The 15,229-nt window shown below is 38.1% G+C and overlaps 1 long non-coding RNA gene across 1 annotated transcript; it reads left to right on the top strand.

Moving 5' to 3' along the window:
- The first annotated feature begins 819 nt into the window (after positions 1-819).
- LOC126971058 (uncharacterized) lies at positions 820-6,401 on the top strand. Its single transcript, XR_007730807.1, has 4 exons — positions 820-952; positions 1,542-1,730; positions 2,679-2,773; positions 4,974-6,401. It is a non-coding gene; the product is annotated as an uncharacterized LOC126971058 (long non-coding RNA).
- The last annotated feature ends 8,828 nt before the right edge of the window (positions 6,402-15,229 follow it).

The raw sequence follows: 15,229 nt of genomic DNA, 5'->3' as shown, positions 1-15,229 counted from the left end.
TGTCCCAAGAGGGACATCGAAGGAGAACTGGTAACTGTCGGGATCTGTAGACAGCATATACGCAACACTTTTCACAATATAGTATTAACTTTTGGTTAAGTTTAAAAACTGATATTGTACAATGTTATCTTGTGTATAAAATTAATAAGTTTCTGATTTTAAGTAGTAAAGCTGTTAGTATAATAAGTCCAAGGTAAATAGATCTGACTTGAGACAGTTCATATTCCAGGATGCATATAGAGATTTGTCAAGACATGTCAATACATAGATAACGTATTTACATCCCCATTACTTTTTTACTTTTTTTTTTGGTTTTTTACTTTAATTTTTACCGATTTCACGATATTTTACCCCCAGATATCAAAATTCATAATTAATTTATTCATTAGGATCAATGAAATTCCTTTGAATCGTCCGGCTTAGATACTAAATTTAAAAGCCTTTGCAACGGATGCCGGCTAAATTATGGGTACCACAACGAAGCCTATTTCTGCCATGAAGCAGTAATGTGTAAGCATTATTGTGTTTCGATCTGAAGGGCGCCGTAGCTAGTGAAGTTCCTGGGCAAATGAGACTCAACATCTTATGTCCCAAAGAGACGAGCGCAATTTTCAAGAATCAAGTGGGGCGTACAATTACCATCAGCTGAACGTCCTGCTCGTCTCAACCCTTATTTTCAGCAGAAAGTTAGCCACAAGAAACTTTGTCCAAAATAATTGATTCAGAGTAAATAGTCCTTTGTGCCAAATAATCCAAATCCATTCCATGACGTAATCACCCGTCACCCCGCAGGGCAGGAGCCGTGTGCGCTGAGTTCGTCGATGTTGGTAAAGTTGCCGTCGTCGTCGAGCCATTCCGGAAAATTACTGAACTCTACGAAAAATTCCTGTACATTGCTTCTTCGCAACAAGTTTGTTTGGTACAAAATATCGGATTATAGGAAGCAATTTCAGTAAGCCCATTTATTTTAGCAACACATTTAGATATTCTTTACAATTTTTCGTAAGGACATTTGTCCTACATACATTTGTATGCACTAATTAATTACTGTGTACGGACTAAGGACGATTATGAGTGTATTTTACTGGGGGCAGGCCCGCCAACGTCAAGTATTAGGCAGAATCACAATACTTATTATGATATACAATTTGAAATGATTTTAAAGTATGACGTAAAATTGGTTAAAGCCTCATCTCATCATAAAGGAAGTGAACAAAAATAAATCAAGTAACTTAGGTATTTACTAATATTTCCACAATACTGATTTCTTTTACTGATTAACATATCAAAAAATAATTAGTTTTGCGGAACACTCACGTTTTGAACGAAAACTAAACCAAAAAGTAGAAAATAATTTGAAATAAACTAGATCATAAACTATGAACAGGTTAATTAAGTTACAAAAATGTATATTGTGTGCAATGTTTGAAATTAATCCGAGAGTCGAAAATCACGTCAAAGATTCCGTTCCATACAAGAAGACATACATACCATATATTACATTATTAATTACATTTTTGTTTTATCTATTACATCCTTAGGCTTCAGTATCCTATGGGGTTTCAACAGGCGTTTGGTGGCCAATCTTTCCAGAACGGTCTAGGTTTAAACGCAAATTATGGTTACCTGCCGTACTGGGACGGAGGAGACTGGATATTCTCGACAACACAGAAGACGGTAACCGCGGAAAACGAAGCGTGCGGCCAAGTGTGTCCCGACATGTTCCTAGAGTATGTGTAAACTGAACTTCCTGTTATACATATAGATTATAGAGAACCCTATATATTATGACAAATGATAATTGTACTAAACAACAAGCGATTGTAAATAAGGTAATTTAAAAAAAAAATACGTTTAAAAAACTGAAAAGAATCAAATAACTAAAAACTTAATTTAATACACCTCTTATGCAAACCTTTACCTTTTAATTTTAATAAAATACTATTATTTATATTATGTGCTACCTATTCATAGGTTTTAAGTCGGTGCCAAGCCCTAAACAAAATAAAACTTAATATTATAAACAGCATACTTACTGTAATTATTAAGGTTTGTCTGTCCGCTTGGGTTGTTTTTTTTCTATACGAAGCTATCCCGCTCAAAGTCACGCGAGCCGAGTGTAGGTACCTACTATTACATTTGGCTTGGCACCGACTTCAAAGCTATCAATATGTAGCACATACAAATAATAGTATTTTATTAATATTAAAGGTAAAAGTTTGCATAAAAGGTGTTAAATTATTTTTTTAGTTATTTGATACTTTTCATATGATAAGAATTACGTAAATCGGATCATAAATCTCTGACTAATCGGTGTACATACATAAAAAATACCGAGCGAATTGAGAACCTCCTCCATTTTGAAGTGGGTTAAAAAGACTATCTCAGTTTAATAAAAGGGGATAAATAAATGACAAATAGTCATTTAAATTTTACGATCCAAGTGCAAAATAGATGTCGAATCGGCTGTGGGATTTGATGAATACATGATATTATTGATATTTTCATCTTGATTTCTGATAGAATCTTCAGCCACTGCCTCGTCTGGGATAGTATTGGTAACAATATTTCACTAAAGATAAGAATTGTGACAAAATGGGCCGATGTTACTAAATTAGTGCTATACAAAAACAATTTTAGTATTGCATGAAAAATTCACGATTACCTGAAATTTTTAGGTACGGAAAGATATGTGGCCGAGGCAGGAACTACACATACCTGACATTCAACAGTTATTGTGATCTGTTAAGGGAAGACTGCTATGGACGCGAAAGTGAGTAAAACGATACAAAAATATATAGTAATACCATAAATACTGAAACAGAGAAAAATAAGAATTTTCTATTGCATATAATAATATTAATTATAGGCTGCAAGTCCTAAGACATGGTTCTAGGTGCTATCTTCATCGTTAATAGCCCGGTATACAAACATTTTACATATACCAAGCGTATGGAGAGTTTTAAAAATTGCATTTGGCTCCATACCTACTTTGTGTAACGCAATCACAGCGATTCGGTTCTCTTTATCACCCCACTCCATTTTAATATCACAAAATATTGTACAATGTATTGGCGCCAAAAGGAGAAAACTCAATAATCATATAAAAATGACAGATTCCAAATTCAAATGTAATTTGTTAATTTTTAACTGTAACAGTATTTATGTCCAGACTAAGTATATGTAACAAATACGCCACACAGAATATACATTAAATTCCTAATGTTAAATATCCATATTGGTCGAAAATTAAAGATTACTGCAGTTATCTCGCGAGTTGAATGCAGTCGGGGCCTTTTTTTTTTTTTTTTGAGAGGAGGAAATACTGTTACGTATTTACGCCCCGGAACGGGGCGTAATATGTCGGACTCAAGTGTCCGCGCTAGCGGACACCCCATACCGACTAAAACCTCCTCTGTGCTGTTAGCAGCTCTGGCTTTCACAGCGAAGTAGGACGTGGGCCGTGGAGGCCGCAAAGACTACGCAACAACAGTCGCGGGGCGTCTCCTAAGGAGACTCGAACCTCAGACCGGCTGTGTGCTTGTGGGAAGGAGAGAGAATGAAAATGAAGATGAAATGAAGATGAAAGATGGAAAGGTGATAAGAACACACTCGCCGGCGAGTGTGGTGATGTTTTGTGTAATGTATGTAAGTGTGTATGTATGTGTTTATGATTGTGTGTATGTTTGTTTGAATGTATGTAAGTAGTGTAAATGTTAGTGTGCATGTATGTTTGTGTCTGTTTGTGGAGTGTGTTTGTGAATGTGTAAGTGGTGTATGTCAGTCCGTCAGTTAGTCCGTGTGTGAGTGAGTGTAGTGAAGCGATTACAGGACGAGGACTAACGTCTGGTCGGGTATCAAAACAATGTGTGTGTGTGTGTATCTAGGGTGCGGGCCGCTGGGCATCGTCAGAGTGACGAGTGCCAGTGGTTTGTGGTGGTTGACCGCGCCTACGCCTGCGAAGGCGGTGTGTGCGTGTCTGTGTCGGTGTTTGTGTGGGTGTCGCGTTCGCGATGGTGATGTCGTCATCCGGGTCTACCGTTACGTGTCTGGGACGTCTAATTGGGTTGAGACTATGGTGAAGGGGGGTGTACCCGCATGCCTTCCTAACCAAGATGTTGGGATGGTTAGGCGCCTTGTCAAAGAAGCGTCGCGAGATCTCTTTAAAGTGTTGAGCTATCGTCGGAAGCTCTAGGTCGCGGTGAAGCAGTCGGGGCCTGGGGTATAGAGCATATATATATATGCTATAGCATCTCCCCCCGCTGTCCGCACGCGTCGCCTCGCCTTGTCTAGTGTTGTATCGTAGTGCCGCTTATCGTGTTATCGCGTTAATACTAAAGTTGCTAATTATCACTGATCAGTTTCGTTCGAAAAGAAACGACTTTTTATTCATCGCCAAGCACGACAAATGGCGAATTTTGTTTTAGACATGTGTTTTGAAGAAAGGCAAAACAAAAAACAAAAAAAGAAAAAGCAAAAGTCCTGAAAATTATTTATTCCTCCTGCTATTCTACGTTTGTAGAAAGAACAATATTGATAAAATCTTGCAAAGATGGCTTTGACAATTAATTATTAAATAAGGAATACGGCTGTATGGGCTTGAACCCTTTGCATATCCTAATAATCGACGAAGAAACCAAAAAAACTAAAATAACGAAAGTCGCAAACGTCAGAAAGTTTCAGGAACTAACTTCACCCTGTTACTTTTGTATTACAGTGATGCGCGCGCATCTTAAAATTTCACTCTCATCATTTTTTCATAACACGCCTGAAGAAGTTCAAAAAGTTGATAAAATAATTTCTTCATCATTTTAACCTAATGTGAAATGGTCAACTTGAAGCATTGCTTAAATTTATCGACACATTCATGATTATGGTCATCAAATATAAATAGGTCACAGCACTATCGCATTTCTGAACTTTCCATTCAACTCGCGCATTATCTGTACTTTAATAATTATTTATTACTGCAGAATGGATGATAGCGTACCGCGGGGAGTGCCAACAGGAGATGAAGACGTACCCGACTAAGTCCGGGCTGCTCATCTCCCGCGCTATGCACTACATTGAAGAGTTCAATAACGGCACCACAGAAAACTTTGACCTCTCAAAATTTTGGACTAATTGATTGTCAATATCTTAGGCTGGGTTGTATTACTAACTTTTTTTTAATGAAAAAAAGGGGCGAGACTAGCAGGACGTACTGATAGTAATTGATACGCCCTGCCCATGACAATGCAGTGCCGCTCAGGATTCTTGAAAAACCCCAAAAATTCTGAGCGGCACTAAAACTGGGCTCGTCAACTTAAGACATAAGATGTTCCGTCTCATAATTTCACTAGCTACGGCGCCCTTCAAACCGAAACATAGTATTGCTTACACATTACTGCTTCACGGCAGAAATAGTCGCCGTTGTCGTACCCATAATCTAGCCGGCATTCTGCGCAAAGGAGCCTCCCACTGGTTTTGTAATTTTTGAGAAGCTTAAAATATGTATGTATACTAATAGAATTCTAGAAGGTGTAGCACCTATTCATTCATTTATTATGAGTCTTATGTTATGCGTTCTTATGAAATACGTTCTTTCGTAACAAGCTCACTTTTAACCATCCCTTAATTATCAGCTAGCAAATAATGTACCTATTAGGATTAACCTTTTTTATAACCCAGAAATCTTGTGTCAATTTTGACACAACTTTTTGGATTACTTAGATTTCTTAGTTTAGATTATTTATTTAATTAATTTGAGAAGAAAACTAGTCGCATAATGAGGTTTGATATAGTTTAACAAATATGAAAATGAATATATGAGTTAATGTTAGGGACCTTTAATAAAAACATACTAATGGCCTTACAAATAAACTTGGTATAAAATTATACCTGAGAATAATCCAAGAATATGCAAAGTGTTCACAAATAGACATTTTCCGTATAATTGGCGTTTATTTGCAAGGCTGCTTGACATACGGAAAACTTCAGAATTATCATTGTATTGACAGTGTTGTCAACGATATAGTCACCATTTTGCATATTCTTAGTTTATTCTTAGGCATAATTTTAATCCAAGTTTTTTTGTAAGGCCATAAGGGATACAATATAATCTTGTATAAAGTATAATAATATAGTTAACCTTATACTTTTCCAGCAAGACAAGACGCCAGATAAATTGGAACTTTATGTTAAGTAATTTCTCAGATTGCCAACCAATATCCGTCCGGAATCCAGATTTTACTACAATCAATAATCTTTGATGTGAACTTACTAAACAGAACAGAGAGTATTACTGTGTTTGAAGTCTTTTAGTATCTTTACAAGATGTAATTCTATTTCTGTAGTAGATAACATGTCAATAATTATTAGAATCGACGCCTTCTTGTTATATTATAAGGTTGTACTTATGTGCAGGGAAAATATTAATTAAATACAAATTTAATAAAACCATTTAATGTTTTAAAATCGGATTAATGTTATTAATAAATAATCATTGGTCGCCTAACTGTAGCTACTAAACCTGTCTTGAAGATTTGACTGATCTTTCTTATTTTTTATTTATGAAAATAGGGACGAGACGAGCAAGGCGTTCAGCTGATGGTAATTGATACGCCCTGCTGATTTTGTAATGGCTGTAGTGCAGTGCCTCAGGATTATTGAAAACCCAAAAATTCTAAGTGGCACTACAACTATTGCGCTCGTCACCTTGAGACATAAGCCTCATTTGCCCAGTATTTTCACTAGATACGGCACCCTTCAGACTGAAACACAGTAATGTTTACACATTACTGCTTCACGGCAGAAATGGACGCAGTTATGGTACCCATGATCTAGCCAGCATCCTGTGCAAAGGAGCCACCCACCGGTAAAACTAACTTAACTAAGTTTTTTTCCACCTTTTATAATATGCAAACAAGTTATGACTAAAATAAATAATATATAAAAAAAATCTGTACTGGATGCCAAAATTAGATAGCTCAACCCCATTCGGCTATATAATAAAATTAGTATATAATAAAAACATTACAAAGTAAAATTTTTACATAGTTTTTTTTAAAAGAAGTATTCTTTAAAAAAAAACAATGTAAATAAATCTGTGTGTTCTATAAACGGTACGGTACAATCGGTAAGTCCGAAAAGAAGTTAATAGAATTTTTGTCTGTTTGTTTGTATGTACCGGGCAAAACGTTAAAACTAATCAATATATTTAATTCATACATATATACATCATATACGATACATGCAGATATAGTATTTTTTAGTTTACGCATTACGTCGCCGCGGGCAGTAGCTAGTAAAAATATTAAATTATTAATTCAAAAATCCTGTTGATGTATTAAACCTTCTAAAAGTATTTGTGTTTGAAATGTAATTGTATGCTGAAGTAATGTGGCTTACTACTTTGAGGTTCACCTTAAATAATTAACCTCCTTACTAATAATAAAACGCTTACTATTATTAGGTTCACACTATTTAAGGAACAATATTTATTGCTCTCATTATACTATGATTAAAACATAAATAGATAATCTTAATTTATATATATCTTTTGTGCGTCTATTATAACTGAACTACTCCTAACGGCTGGACCGATTTTTCAAATTTAAGACGTGTGTACATGACAACGTCTATCGGGTCCACTAGTTAAAATTATAAAGATTTTGTGTGTATGTGTGTGTGTTGATGTGTCTCAAGTAATTTTCAACTACTCAGTTTTTTTTATGGAATAGGAGGACAAACCAGCGTACGGGTCACCTGGTGTTAAGTGATCACCGCCGCCCACACTCTCTGGCAACACCAGAAGAATCACAGGAGCATTGCCGGCCTTTAAGGAAGGTGTACGCGCTTTTCTTGAAGGTACCCATGTCGTATCGTTCCGGAAACACCGAACAAGGAAGCTCGTTCCACAGCTTCGTAGTGCGAGGAAGAAAGCTCCTTGAAAACCGCACTGTGGAGGACCGCCACACATCCAGATGGTGGGGATGATATCGTAACTTGTGGCGTGTCGTGCGAAGGTGAAATTTGGCGGCAGGAATCAGGTTGAACAGCTCTTCGGAACACTCCCCGTGATAAATGCGGTAGAAGACACACAACACGTCTCTACGCAACGCCAAGTGATCCAGCCGTTCACAGAGCGCTAGGTCCCCGACAATTCGAGCTGCTCTGCGTTGCACGCGGTCAAATGGATCGAGCTGCAATTGGGGTGCGCCAGACCAGAGATGACAGCAATACTCCATGTGAGGCCGGACCTGCGCTTTGTAGCGCGCTAGAATGTGGACCGGCTTGAAGTATTGCCGTTACAATTACAATATACAATATACTTATCAGTTACAATATACTTAAAGTTATTTGCTTTTTCAAACACTTTTTAATATGGACAAATAAACCTATTGGTAAGAAATTCATATTATAGCAACTAAGAGTACGGCAGACCACCGAATTACAAGTGCGAGTTGGACTCGCCCGTGAAGGGTTCCGTAGCAGTAGCAAATAACATAATATAAAAGTTCTTGTAGTTCGTTGTAACTTTATATTGAGTTGATTGAATGAAAGGTAAATTCCGGTTTACGATTTATGGCGTATTAAAAAAACTACTTACTAGATCTCGTTCAAACCAATTTTAGTGGAAGTTTGCATGATAATGTATATCATATATTTTCTTTAGTACTATCATTCACGTATTTTAGAAGTTACAGTGGGGGACACACACCTTTTACCATTTTGGAAGTGTCTCTCGCGTAAACTGTTCAGTTAAGAAAAAAAGAAATTAGAATCCTCAATAACTTTTAAAGACCTATCCCTTTAGATCATAATAATATCTTTTTGGAGACACCCCACATGTATGGGTTTATGAAAAAAAATTTTGAGTTTCAGTTCTAAGTATGGATGTATGGGGATCTCCCAAATTTTTTTTTTCTATTTTTGTGTGAAAATCTTAATGCGGTTCTCAGACTTCATCAACTTACCAAGTTTCAACAGTAGTTCTTATAGTTTCGGAAAAAAGTGGCTAACATAAGGTTCCGTTCTGTTTTTTGCCATTTGGCTACGGAGCCCAAAAAGGGTAGTTTGCCTTGTACGCTTGTTCAGGACTCTAAATTGTGTAAATAAAGATTAACATCGAAATTGACTTGCCCGAACGTTAGTTCGTGATACAGAAATAGCATATCGAGTAAAGTTCGCCGGTCTTTTAATTGCATTAATTTATGTGGCTATAGGATTCTCCATAACTAGAACCATAATGTCAAAAGCGATATTCTAAAACCCTTAATTTTGATTGTATATTCTCTATTTCGTCAATAACTAATCCTTTAATATGGGTTCCAGATATTACGAGTTAAGACACCACGAACATATGAGAACTAAAGAACTTTTATACACTCTGAACTTGAAAAGGTTAACTTACACATATAACGAAACCTAGATTCCTGTTAGCTTTTTCAGTTATTGCAGCAATGTGACCCGACATTGACATTTTTGTATGAAACAATATTCCTAAGACCTTAATGCTATTTGTTCGTGTTATTGGAACATCAAGTAATTTGTATTGATATTTTATTTGTTTCTTTTTCTCGTAAAGGTAGTTTGAAAACATTTAGATATATTGACTCCAATACGATTATCATGATAATAGTCACACAGTGTGATCTCTCTGAAGGTTTATTGAATCTATTTCAGTCTTAATGTGAGCATAAATTTAGTATAAGTAGGATAAGTATAATGGTCCTTCAAAAAAAGCGCAAGGGCTTCCTTAAAGGCCGACAACGCTCCTGTGATTCCTTTGGTGTTGCAAGAGATTGTGGGCGTCGGTGATCACTTAACACCAGGTGACCCCGTACGCTCGTTTGTCCTCCTATTCCATAAAAAAATGGTCCCAAAATTGACCCTTGCGGAACTCCAGAAAGAACATCCAACAGGTCAGAACGATGCCCAACCAAGACCATAGCTTGCGATCGATTATACAGGTTAGACTAAGTTATTTGTTTAAACGCGTTTGTGGCCTATTGAATGTTATAAACCTCCGATAAGTAATTATGAAGAAGACTAGTACGGCCTTACAAATAAGCTTGGTATAAATTTATACCTGAGTACAAACCACACACTACACTTTAATCTTAGCCAAACGGCAGGGAATCGATAACCAATCTACAAAGCATCTAGCAAAATTTCTACTTGTAAACATTTTAGTGTGTACCGCCATTGAACATCCTTGTCATACAGTAATTACGAAATTGTTGCTTTGCGTCTGAGTATAATTTTTCTTTGGTGGTAGTTTTTACAATTTTTGGGCCAGAAAGCATATTTGAAATCACGCACACAAAGGCATTTTAATTATGTAAAATAATTAAAGTTAATGCGACAATGTATTCGACGATAACAAAACCTCGTAAATATATTTTTAGATTTTGATTTCTACGATGGCAAAACTACACGTGTTTTTTGTTATTTCTCGTAAGTAATACTTCGGTATTCAAATTATATAGAAATTAATATATTATGTATCAGATTGTCAAGTGTTATAGGTAATAATTAGGTACTACAAACGCGATGAGCTCTCAAGTGCAAATGCGGTGCAATTAAAAATTTAAATTGGAGTATAGTTTCATTAGCGCAGTCTTGGAACTACTAGAGTATTGAACAACCGTTATAGTCTTAAACCGTGCTTAAATATTATTACTATTGAAATCATTTAATGCATTAAACCATTTACAGACCTCTTGTTTAAAGTTTTTTTTAAGTAATGTAGTTTTGATGAAACACTTCTGTTGCACGGGCATTATTTTTATCAAGTTTTTGAAATTTAAGAGCGCGTATTCGATTCGCGACGTAAATTTTATGTTTCGAGTTTATTTCCAGAACTGTATCAGAATGATTTGAGCAGATAATTAGATGATCAGAATGATTTTTGCAAGTTTATGACTTGATTTAGCACACTATAGACTAAAAACATGATTGTAATGATAGTTTTTAAAGAGAAGTTAATCCCTTTATAACGGTTCTTAAAAATAGACGTCAGAGTTATCTTTGAGGACGAATACAACCATTGTTTTGTTTGTTTTACAAGTTTGTCCAGTAATTTTCAATTGCTAATATTTAGTTTAGTTATTTATACGTTCTTTCGATTTTTTTGTGAATATATTCCAATGGCTACTTGATTTTTTTTTAAATTACAGTTCTCCATTTAAATGAGTTGTCATCGCAAAATACCCAATCGTAAGTTTCGTCTTATATGTGTCAGCCTTCCCAGCTGAGCTGGGTTCTAAGCAATCTCAAGCGAGTGGTAAGAAAATGCTTGAAGTTGTATCTCAAATGTATTAGTTGTTAAAAGTTTATTCCGAGGGGAGATTTTGATCACAAACAATTGTTTTTTTTTTATTGAATAGGAGGACAAACGAGCGTACGGGTCACCTGTTGTTAAGTGATCACCGCCACCCACATTCTCTTGCAACACCAGAGGAATCACGTTGCCGGCCTTTAAGGAAGGTGTACGCGCTTTTTTTGAAGGTACCCATGTCGTCATCGGAAACACCGCACAAGGAAGTTCATTAAACAGCTTTGTAGTACGTGGAAGAAAGCTCCTTGTAAACCGCACTGTGGAGGACCGCCACACATCCAGATGGTGAGGATGATATCCTAACTTGTGGCGTGTCGTGCGAAGGTGGAATTCGGCGGCAGGAATTAGGTTAAACAGCTCATCGGAACACTCCCGTCAACGCCAACGCAACCCAACAACGCCAAGTGATCTAGCCGTTCACAGAGCACTGGGTCGCCGACAATTCTGCGTTGCACGCGGTCAAATGATGACCAGAGATGACACCAATACTCTATGTGTGGCCGGACCTGCGCTTTGTACAGCGCTAGAATGTAGGCCGGCTTGAAGTATTGCCGTGCTCTGTTAATGACGCCCAGTTTCTTTGAAGCCAATTTGGCTTTGCCCTCCAAATGGCCACGGAATTGGCAATCGCTCGAGATTCGAGACCCAGTATTCCGATACTAGGCGAGGCTTTTAGGTGTTGTCGAAGAGCGGTGATACGACAAATGGGGTTTTTTTACTGGTAAACGCGCAAACTTGAGTCTTTTGGGGGTTAAATTGGAATAGGTTCAATTTACTCCATTTCGCGACCTTCTCAAGAGAGGACTCGATAGAAGACACAAGTTTCTCCCGGCACTGGTCGACGATTTCCCGAGAGAGACCTGCATGGTCCGTGTATACGGCATCACCAGTGCTGTCATCTGCATAGCAATGAATGTTGGAGGTGTCCAACATATCATTGATATGCAGAAGAAACAGCGTAGGAGATAGCACACAGCCTTGGGGCACTCCAGCATTCACGGGCTTCGGGTTCGAGCAATGTCCGTCGACAACGACCTGTATGCTGCGCCCAGTGTGGAAGCTGGAGGTCCACTTGCACAAGCTTTCGGGAAGCCCAAATGATGGAAGTTTAGAGAGGAGCGCCTTGTGCCATACACGATCAAAGGCCTTCGCTATATCCAGGCTAACTGCCAGGCCTTCCCCCTTGCTCTCAATAGCCGCAGCCCATCTATGTGTTAGGTAAGTATACCAGAAGATCACCTGCCGACCGACGTATTGTCAGTAGTTGATCAACTGGTAACCCTCTAGGTATACCAAGAGCTGACGGCTAATTATGCTCTCCATGATTTTGGAGAGCAGGGAGGTAATAGCAATAGGCCTGTAGTTTGCCGGATCCGAACTGTCTCCTTTTTTTCTTGATCGGATGGACAAGGGCTGACATCCGTGAGTCAGGGACTACGCCTTTGGAATAAGAGTGCCGGAATAAACGCGTTAGCACCGGCGTCAACTCAGGGGCATACGTTCTAAGCACGATTGGAGAAATGCCATCCGGCCCGCTCGACTTCCTGACGTCCAATGAAAACAGAGCTCGCCTAACAGTTCTCTGTCTGAACTGTACTTCAGGCATAGAGCTCTGACACCGCGGGATGGTCGGCGGTGTTTTTCCGTTGCCGTCAAGAGTCGAGTCGAGAGGAGGCGAAAAGAGCGCACAGGAGATCGACTTTCTCTTTTGCCGTTTGGGCCAGGGTGTCATTCCTTTTGTGCAACGGCGGCATGGATGGCTGGCTGAAGTTACCAAGAGCAGCTTTCGACAACAACCAGAACTTGCGTGTTCCGGTCGGGTAACTGGAAAGCTGCTCGCCGATTTTGACGACGTGTTTTGACTTTGCACGGGCGATTTGCCGCTTAAAAAATCTAGAAGCACGGTTGTATTTCCTCTTAAGAACTATGCAGTTCGGATCCTTTGTGCCCTGCGCCGCAACCCAAGTTCGATACGCCTGTTTTTTGCAGTCAGATGCTGCTTTAACTTACGCATCGAACCAGGGCTGTGATCTGCCACCGATCGGTGCTACAGAGCTTGGTATAAAAATATCCATGCCCTGTACTATCACATCGGCTACTGCAACAGCGCAGGCACTAGGATCATCTGAAGGGAAACAAACCCTGCTCCAAGGGTAGGATGCAAAAAAGGAACGCATCCTATCCCAATCTGCTGACTTGTAGTGCCAAACGCGGCGGGTCGCTGGTGGTATGCGACGTGGGCGTTGGATAGGCACTACACTCCTGACCAGGCAATGGTCGGACGTTCCGAGAGGGGCGTCGACAAAGACCTGGTAACCATCGGGATGTGTAGTCAGCAGAAGAACCAATAAGAACGGCATGTGGCTATCCACATCCGGGAACCGCGTTGGCGACTCAACCAATTGGGACAGACCATACGCCAATGCAAAATTATGCACAGATCGCACGAATTGTACGAACTATTTATTGAAAACAAAGTTTGTTTTAGTATTTTCTACTATTCGTGAATGGTTAAATTATAACTTGTTACTATTTAGTTAGTTAGTTCAAAAACCTCCAATTAATAAATAAATAAAAAATTAATCACAATATTTTATTGTGGCTATGGTGTGAGTGGGAGGCTCCTTTGCACAGGAAGCCGGCTTGATTATGGGTAACACAACGGCGCCTATTTCTACCGTGAAGCAGTAATGTGTAAACGCCGTAAGGCGCCGTAGCTAGTGAAATTACTGGGCAAATGAGACTAAACATATTATGTCTCAAGGTGACGAGCGCAGTTGTATGTATTGCTGCTCTGAATTTTTGGGTTTTTCAAGAATCCTGAGTGGCACTGCAGTGTAATGCGTAGGGCGTATCAGTTACCATCAGCTGAACTTCTTGCTCGTCTCGTCCCTTATTTTCATTTTCAGTCCTAATTGTCTAGCTGCTTATTGTACGTCAATGTCGGATTAATACTAAGTTCAAACTTTGAAGAGTAAGTAAGACAAAGTGCGTCTATAAACCAATGTAATTCATAGAAATAAGAAGAAGTTTGATCGCGAAAAACCTATTCACAATAATACTCCCATAATTTCATTTTATCATTACAATCTCTGTGAAATACAAATACTTAAACAATACTTCTATATAATAAAAACATTTTTTAATAATATACACAAAACTGAACAATACAACTTTAATTAACAGCTATCAACTTAAAACTAGTTAACCTTTATTAATCAAACTAGTACCGGACATCTAAGAGTTTTATGCTCATTCTACTTAAATAAGGCGGCTTCAGAACAATCCCTCATACTTGTACTGAAAACCTTAAACATTCCTGTTCTTTGCCTCCGCCTTATGCACAACCGTGATGTGCGCCATCTGGCGATCTGTCAAAAAAATCCGTTAACGTCCGCGTGCGTAACCGCTTCGTCGCTCGTGAAAATATAGAAAACTAAGATATAAGATCGAATAATCGCCCGGAAAACTGTGTACTTGCAAGTTTTAGTGCCGAATCTACCAAAGTTACGAGTATATAGGTTTTACAAAAGTGTTAGTGACATATGAATTGGCAAAAGAGGTGTGCTCCTGTCTGGTGAGTATTCCCTTCAAAACTTTCAGTTTTGTAGCCACTATATTTATTCCTATTTAAAGCTAACTAGGTTTTGATATTCTTTGTTTCGGTGACCTAGGTAATATAAAATATATCTAACAAATGCACCAAACCTAGAAGTTTTCAACACAATCATTACAATTATAAAAACTAATAAACATAAGTCAACACTTCTCAGACACACGACACTCATTAAGATTAGGAACATAATAAACTAGTTTATACAACACATTAAAATGAATAACAATGAAAAGTATATAATATTTATCTCAATCTAACTATATGATTCGACAAACAATCGATGATATCAT

This window comes from Leptidea sinapis, chromosome 22 (assembly GCF_905404315.1).
Source record: "Leptidea sinapis chromosome 22, ilLepSina1.1, whole genome shotgun sequence".
Taxonomy (NCBI): domain Eukaryota; kingdom Metazoa; phylum Arthropoda; class Insecta; order Lepidoptera; family Pieridae; genus Leptidea; species Leptidea sinapis.
This window is presented reverse-complemented; position numbering and strand designations above follow the sequence as displayed.